The sequence below is a fragment of the Salvelinus sp. IW2-2015 genome, linkage group LG6.2, assembly GCF_002910315.2.
Source record: "Salvelinus sp. IW2-2015 linkage group LG6.2, ASM291031v2, whole genome shotgun sequence".
Lineage (NCBI taxonomy): Eukaryota > Metazoa > Chordata > Actinopteri > Salmoniformes > Salmonidae > Salvelinus > Salvelinus sp. IW2-2015.
Window position 1 is genome coordinate 23,126,229 of NC_036846.1, and position 9,207 is coordinate 23,135,435.

A 9,207-nucleotide genomic window follows, 5' to 3' on the forward strand; every position below is an offset into this window, starting at 1 on the left:
AACTTTGTTTTGCAATTAACAGAGATCATACGTTTCCTGTAGTTCTTGACCAGGTTTGCACACACTGCAGCAGGGATTTTGGCCCACTCCTCCATACAGACCTTCTCCAGATCCTTCAGGTTTCGGGGCTGTCGCTGGGCAATACGGACTTTCAGCTCCCTCCAAAGATTTTCTATTGGGTTCAGGTCTGGAGACTGGCTAGGCCACTCCAGGACCTTGAGATGTTCTTTACGGAGCCACTCCTTAGTTGCCCTGGCTGTGTGTTTCGGGTCGTTGTCATGCTGGAAGACCCAGCCACGACCTACTTCAATGTCTTACTGAGGGAAGGGTTGTTGGCAAGATCTCGCGATGCATGGCCCCATCCATCCTCCTCTCAATACGGTGCAGTCGTCCTGTTCCCTTTGCAGAAAAGCATCCCCAAAGAATGATGTTTCCACCTCCAAGCTTCACGGTTAGGATGGTTGTTCTTGGGGTTGTACTAATCCTTCTTCTTCCTCCAAACACGGCGAGTGGAGTTTAGACCAAAAAGCTCTATTTTTGTCTCATCAGACCACATGACCTTCTCCAATTCCTCCTCGGATCACCAGCATATGGTCATTGGGGCTCTGACGCTCGTCGGATGTAGCAGGGCTTGCAAACTATTACGGACTACAAAGGGAAACCCAGCCTACCAGACGAGCTAAATACCTTATATGCTCGCTTCGAGGCAAGCGACACTGAAGCATGCATGAGATGTCAACAGTCAATAGAACTTTGTCTGATGAATCTAATGTGAAGGGGGGCCGAAGGAGACAGGAATGAGTAATCACTTCCACGGGCTGATCACGCATTCACCATGCGCCTTCACATGAGGAGGACCTCCGTTCCACCGCTCTTCTGAAGTCAATTTAATTTTCCGGTTGGAACGTTATTCAAGATGTATGTTAACAACATTCTAAAGATTGATTCAGTACATCGTTTGACATGTTTCTACTGACTGTTACAGATTTTTTGGACATTTCGTCACGTTATAGTGGAGGCGCGTTGTGACTTTGGAATTGTTTACCGAAGGCGCGAACCAAAGTAGCAAATTTGACATAAATAACGGACATTAACGAACAAATCAAGCATTTATTGTGGACCTGGGATTCCTAGGACTGCATTCTGATGAATTCATCAAAGGTAAGGAAACATTTATCATGTATTTTCTGGTTTCTGTTGAGTTCAACATGGCGGCTAATTTGGCTATTGTTCTGAGCTCCGTCTCAGATTATTGCATGGTTTATTTTTCCGTAAAGTTTTTTTGAAATCTGACACGGGCGGTTGCATTAAGGAGAGGTATATCTATAATTCCACGTGTATAACTTGTATTATCATCTATATTTATGATGAGTATTTCTGTTGAAACGTTGTGGCTATGCAAAGTCACTTGATGTTTTTGCAACTAGTGAATCTAACGCGTCAATGTAAACTCAGATCTTTTTATATAAATATGAACTTAATCAAACAAAACATGCATGTATTGTGTAACATGAAGTCCTATGAGTGTCATCTGATGAAAATAATCAAAGGTTAGTGATTAATTTTATCTCTATTTCTGGTTTTTGTGAAAGCTATCTTTCGCTGGAAAAAATGGCTGTGCTTATTGTGGTTTTGTGGTGACCTAACATAATCGTTTGTAGTGCTTTCGCTGAAAAGCCTATTTGAAATCGGACACTTTGGTGGGATTAACAACAAGATTACCTTTAAAATGATATAAGACACATGAATGTCTGAGGAATTTTAATTATGAGATTTCTGTTTTTTGAATTTGGCGCCCTGCACTTTCTTTTGTTTTTGTCATATCGATCCCGTTACCGGGATTGCAGCCATAATCAACCTACTCAGATTTGCTACACACATAATATATTTTCTCAATTTTCCAACATCTGTGGCATTGGCTCACAGGCAAACAGGCAAGGGAATAAAACAAATATTGCTAGAACCTATTTCTTGAATTCTAAATATCAGACATTTGAAAGCTCTAATTTTGACCTTCATAATACCTCTGATGGCAGTAACTTTACAAGCACTAATTATGGTCAATTTAGACTGAGAATAGTATCTAGTTATAGTAAGGGGTGAAGTAAGTATAGCCAGTTATAATTGTAAAGATTTAGCAGATTATAAAAAAAGATCAGTCTTCACATGGCTAAAAGAAAAGGAATATAACATATACTGTTTACAGGAAACTCACTCTACATNTGGCTAAAAGAAAAGGAATATAACATATACTGTTTACAGGAAACTCACTCTACATTCTTAGATGAAGTTGTGTGGAAAAAGGAATGGGGTGGTGAAATAATTTTCTGTCATTGACAAAGGAACTCAAAGGGTATGATGATATTAACAAAAATTGTCGATCTGAATGTGCAAATAGTCAGGAATGATTCGCAAGGAAGGTGGATCCTTTTGAATATGAAAGTGGACGAAAATTGATTTGGCTCATTAATATATATTGTCCAAATCAGGATCCACACTTCGAAAACATTTATACCAATTTATTGAACTTACAGGCAACAAATGATCTAATCATTATGGTAGGAGACTATATGTTAGGGGAATTTTATAATTCCTTTATGTACTCATTAATTAAAATCAATCTGTCTATTTCTAAGAATTTGTAAGATAGTTATTAACATAAAATAGACAGGGTCCAGTCTTATTAGAATTAGATAATAGTATTTATTCTCGTGAGCGCGCTCCCATTTAACCACAAACAACAGTTTATATACAAAATATGACGTCATTGGTTACAGAATAAAGCTCCTCCTCTTGACCAAGATAAAACAGGTTCATTCCAACTCACCACCACCATTTARTCTCCTGAAGGCTCACTATAATTTATTACCACTTTAGCAGACAACTCAAGATAATGGACACCTAAGAAGTTACTCACTGCCTTATCTAAACATCTCAGGGCTAATTTGGGTCGGTTCAACCATAGTTTAACGATCCTTTTTGCTTACTTTATAACCCTCACCACACACCTCTCCAACTAAGTTGGAATGGTGTTTATTATGTTTTAATTACTCCTTTTTCATGCTACATAATCCCTTCCTTATGAATTAACATGATTAATCAAATATAATAATAATAATACAGGGTAGAGTTCAATTAGTTATAGTTTTATCTAAATGTAAACATTGTTTAGTCATTACTCATAKAATTCCTAACTCTATAACACAGTGTTAAGTACCTCAATGGAGCGTAAAGGTAATCACTCTACAAACTATCATCACGTGCCCTTAAGGAAATCACAAATATTATGGACACATTAGAAATAGTGGATATTTGGAGACTAAAAAACCCWGACCTAGTGAGATATACATGGAGGAGACTTAATCAAGCTAGTCGTCTTGACTACTTTCTTGTCTCTTTCTCTCTTGCATCAAAGGTAAAAAAAAGTTTTAATAGGAGACAGAATGTGATCGGATCATCTAATTGGCATTCACATAACTCTTATAGATTTTCCACGTGGACGGGGATATTGGAAATTTAATCAAAGTTTACTGGAGGACAACTTATTTTTAACTAAGACAAAATAAATGTTCCAGTATAATKTAGGTTCAGCAAATCCCCTTATTGTTTGGTATACCTTTTTAAATGTACCTTCAGGGGTCATTCAATTCAAAAGCAGTRTCTGGCTAAAGAGACTAACAAGGAAAATCCATGAACTAATAGTACAGGTAGATGGCAATAAAAACGATACTACAGAGATACAAAATAAGTTAGAGGAAAAACAAAAAGAACTTGAGGAACTTATTCAAGAACGATCTWATGTAATCTATTACAAAAATTAAGCAAACTGGATGGAATATGGAGAAAAATGCACAAAATTCTTCCTGAATCTCCAATACAGGAATGCTAACAAAAATAATTTGCAGAATCTCGTTACTGAAAACGGAGTCACCTATGATTCTCCGAATGATATTTTAAAAGAGCAAGCTAATTATTTTAGGCAGATGCTCTCTTTTCCGTCTCATCCTCTCCCACTGAATGAAGATTACGGWAAGGYATTCTTTCCAAATTATTCAACAATTTTATTTTTTACAAACGTACAGAAAGATCAGTGCGAAGGCCAAATTACAGAAGAATAACTTTGAGGCTATTAAATCCTTTCAGTCTGGAAAAACCCCAGGGCTTGATGGCATACCGGTAGAGGTATGTCAAGTATTTTTTGATATACTAAAAGCTCCATTGTTAGATTGTTTTAACTACTCCTATAGAAATGGTAGTCTGTCAGGTACTCAGCAGGAAGGTCTGATTTCTCTATTATTAAAACAAGACCCAGATGGCAAATATAAAGAACCAGTCTATCAAAAAAACTGGAGGCCCCTTGCACTTCAATGTTGTGATGCAAAAATACTAGCAAAATGCATAGCACTTAAAAGGGTTTTACTAGGTATTGTTCATCCTGATCAGACAGGTTTTTTACATGAACGATACATTGGAGATAATATACGACAACTACTAGAAATAATAGAACATCATGAAACGTATAAGAAGCCAGGAATAGTATTTATAGCGGATTTTGAAAAGGCATTTGATAAAGTAAGACTGGATTTTATTTATAAATGCCTGGATTTTTTCAATTTTGGTAATTCTCTTATAAAATGGGTAAAAATAATGTATAGCAACCCCAGGTGTAAAATAGTAAATAACGGCTACTTCTCAGAYTTTTGAATTGTCAAGAGGAGTTAAACAAGGGTGTCCGCTGTCACCATATCTATTCYTTATGGCCATRGAAATGCTAACTATTAAAATCAAATCCAATAACAACATTAGAGGATTATAAATCCAAGGCTTAAAAACAAAGGTATCCATGTATGCCGATCACTCAGGTTTTTTATTAAGTCTGCAAGCTAGATCCTTGKAATGTCTCATTGAAGATCTAGGTAACTTTTCTCTACTCTCTGGACTAAAACCTAATTATGATAAGTTTACAATATTACGTATTGGATCCTTAAAAAATAAAACTTTTACWTTACCCTGCAGTTTACCTATAAAATGGGCTGATGGTGAAGTAGACATACTCGTTATTTATATCACAAAATATATAAATAAGCTCTCCGCAATGGTTTTCAATAGAAAACTTGTAAAAATAGACAAGATCCTGCAACCATGGAGAGGTAAATACCTTTCTATTTATGGAAAAATTGCCCTGATTAACTCCTTAGTCATATCTCAGTTTACTCACTTACTGATGGCGCTGCCTACTCCTGATGATTTGTTTTTCAAATCATATGAGCAAAAAATATTTTGCTTTATCTGGGACTCTAAACCAGACAAAATAAAATGTGCCTATCTATATAATGAATATGAATTGGGTGGGTTGAGATTATTAAATATAAAAGCACTAAACCTCGCTCTAAAAGCTTCACTCATTCAAAAGTTTTATTTGAACCCTAAATGGTTCTCAAGTAGATTACTAAGAAAATCTCATCCATTGTTTAAAAACTGCCTTTTTGCCATTGTGCAGATTGCCATTTTTTCAAAGTATCTCTCTTTTTCAAACAAGCATTTCAGAGCTGGCTACAATTTCAATTTCATCCCCCTGAAAAGATAGAACAAATATTATGGCTGAATTCAAATGTGCTGGTTGATAAAATACATGTATTTATGGGAAAGATGTTTGAAACTGGTATTTTGTTCTTAAATTATATTGTAAATTGGAATGGTAGAGTTATGTCCTTCATGGAGTTATCAGAATTGTACGTAAAGGTRTGCTCAATCCAAAAGTACAACCAATTGATTACAGCATTGCCCCAAAAATGGAGGAGGRGAGTGGCAGCGGTAGGAGGTAGGGAACTGGTCTGTCTGCCCAATATAAAGGATCAAAACTTGTGGAGGTATAAAAATAGCATAAATAGGAAAGTATACCAGTTTCATTTGAGGACCAGGATGTTGACAACTGTGCCATACAGATTGCAAAATAGTTGGGAAGAGATTTTTGATGTACCGATTCCATGGTACAGGGTGTATGAGTTGATATATAAAACAACGCAAGATTCAAGACTTTGTGCTTTTCAGCTGAAATTATTATATAGAATTCTTGCCATAAACAAAATGTTGAATATTTGGGGCATAAAATCATCGAAGCTCTGCAGATTTTGTTCTAGGGATACAGAATCAATAGAGCATGTATTCTGGTATTGCCCTCAGGTAGCCTGTTTCTGGTCATAGGTTCAGGAATGGCTGAAAATGCATAGCATTGATCTAAAATTGACCCTAGAAATAGTACTGTTAAGAGATCTGGAGAGACCGGGTCAGTCAATTACTAATACTCTTATTAAAAGTATTTATCTTCAAATCACAATCTGTGGATTCTATTCGATTAGATAGATTGAAATTGTACGTAAAACATCCCCACAGCATGGAGCTCTGTCAGAGTGTCAGAGTGACCATCGGGTACTTGGTCACCTCCCTGACCAAGGCCCCCCCCCCCCTCGATTGCTCATCCAGAAGGCGAGGTCAGTACAGGGGTATCAAAGCTGGGACTGAGAGACTGGAAAAACAGCTCCTATCTCAAGGCCATCAGACTATTAAACAGCCATCACTAGCACATAGAGGCATCTTTCTATATACATAGATTTGAAATCACTGGCCACTTTAATAAATGGAACACTAGTCACTTTAATAATATTTACATATCTTGCATTACTCATGTCATATGTATATACTTTATTCTATTCTACTGTATCTTAGTCTCTGCCGCTCTGACATTGCTCATCCAAATATTTATATATTCTTAATTCATCATTCCTTTACTTAGATTTGTGTGTATTGGGTATATGTTGTGAAATTGATAGATATTACTCGTTAGATACTACTGCACTGTCYGAGCTAGAAACACAAGCATTTCGCTACACCCGCAATAACATRTGCTGAACATCTGCTGAATTAGACTTGATTTGGAATTCCTTCAACCTCACGACTTGGTTTTTGCTCTGACATGGACTGTCAACTGTGAAACCTTTTATATAGACAGGTGTGTGCCTTTCCTATTCATGTCCAATCAATTGAATTTACCACAGGTGGACTCCAATCAAGTTGTAGAAACATCTCAAGGATGATCAATGGAAACCGGATGCACATGAGCTCAATTTCGAGTCTCATAGAAAAGGGTCTGAATACGTATGTAAATAAGGTATTTCTATTTGTCATTATGGGTGTGGATTGCGGAGAAAAAAAACTAAATGTGATCCATTTTACATTAACACTGTAATGTAACAATGTGGAAAAAGTCAAGGGGTCTGAATACTTTCTGAAGGCACTGTATATCAGTGAATATTGATATACAATATACAGCAGAAACAATTATTATGCATCATTTTAGAAAATGCCACCAAACGGCATCAGAGTTAAGAGGTTATTGTTACGTGCAATAAGTTATCACACGCAGCTTTTTAAGTCAGTTTGATAGCGGGAAAATGCGCATATTGTTTTGAATGTGAATTTTGGAATATTTGCATGAAAATCTGATCCCAGTTTAATGGAAAGGTTTCCATTAAATTGGGATCAGATTTTAGCTAATGACAAATTCATCATTGCGTTTAAACAATGTTTTCTGTTGTGTATTATCATGTCCTGAGATGTTCCTGTTCAGGTGACAGGGTCAGGATAATATCTAGATTGTAAATGTATTGTATTTGTTGTGATTTCCCTTCTCTTAATTGCTCTCTTTCTCCCTCTCTCACTCACACACTCTTACACAGATGTGAACGTGGAGTCTTTCCAGATCTTCTCGTGCTCTGGCTGTCCGTTCTCCTATCACCTCTCAGATCTTCCTCCTCAGGCACATAAAGAGATGTCACCATGATATGTATGTCAGACTGTTGAGGAGTGGAGAGATCAGAGAATCTCATGTCCTTCAGCAGCTCACAACACCATGGAACCACCACAGGTTCATTCAACCCAGCTCCCACCAGGAAACAGAAAGAGATGGACAAGGCACGGCCACGGCCACACCACTGTTCTCAGTGTGGGGAGAGCGTCATTAAAGATCATCTTAGAACACACCAACGCATTCACACAGGAGAGAGGCCGTTCCACTGCTCCCAGTGTGGGAAGAGTTTCAATACAGGGAGTGATTACAATAGACACCAGCTCACTCACACAGGAGAGAAGCCGTTCCACTGCTCCCAGTGTGGGAAGAGTTTCAGGGAGTCAGGAAATTTAAAGATACACCAGCGCATTCACATAGGAGAGAAGCCATTCCACTSTTCCCAGTGTGGGAAGAGTTTCAGGAAGTCACACCAGCGCATTCACACAGGAGAGAAGCCGTTCCACTGCTCCAAGTGTGGGAAGAGCTTTGGTTTCATACACGTTCTAACAGCACATCCAGCGCACTCACACAGGATAGAAACCGTTCCTCTGCTCCCAGTGTAGGAAGAGTTTGTCAAGAGTAATCTCAGAACACACCAGCACATTCACACAGGAGAGAAGCCGTTCCACTGTTCCCAGTGTCGGAATACTTATATTCGAAATCTAAAGACACACCAGTGTTCTTAAAGAGTAAAGAAGATTTCACTTGTAAATGGGATGGTAATGTGACAATGAGATTCAGTAACTTTATATTCTATCAAGAAACATGGCTGATGTCTTTTGTACATAGATACCAGGTTTGGGGTTAGTTCAGGAAGTACAATTTAAATTCCAATTCTCTTCCAATGTTTTCCAATTAGTAAAATTTGGAATTGACCCCAACTCGGATAGATCATGTTGAATTATTCTGATATGATATTCACAGAACTCAAATTTGAATATAGTAAATTACGCATGTGTATATTAACTGTAAATATTTAACTAATCTTTGAACTGAAATGTATACCCCCTCTAATCATAAACATGGCAAGATTTAAATCTGTTTTTTGATATCACAATAAAATACACATCTCCTCTCCTTTGTTGTTCGTCTTGTCAGATATTAGCAACTCACACCCAGAGAAGGATTRTCTCATCTTCATCATTCTATGTATTCACTGTTGATTGTCTGACTCCAAGTAGGGAGTTGTTTTGAGGCCAGTTTATTTTCTCTCCAAGGGCCTCATTTATAACCTTTGTGTAAATTTAACACTAAATAGCTGCATGTGCCATTTCTAAAAAGACTATGCATGCACAAAAATATAGATTTTTTAAACTTGATGCACCCTATAAATATGCATGTTTCCCCGTTATAAATCAGAC

The 9,207-nt window shown here is 37.2% G+C and overlaps 1 long non-coding RNA gene across 2 annotated transcripts in view; it reads left to right on the forward strand.

Annotated features, from left to right (window-relative positions):
• The window catches only part of LOC111965998 (uncharacterized), a 16,740-nt gene extending 7,817 nt beyond the window's left edge, over nucleotides 1-8,923 (forward strand). The window contains exons 2-3 of one of the 2 annotated variants that reach the window (XR_011480115.1): nucleotides 7,056-7,168; nucleotides 7,737-8,923. This is a non-coding gene — a long non-coding RNA (uncharacterized lncRNA). The remainder of the gene's footprint in view (nucleotides 1-7,055; nucleotides 7,169-7,736) is intronic. The other variant, XR_011480116.1, reaches the window with a different exon arrangement.
• Nucleotides 8,924-9,207: the final 284 nt, after the last annotated feature.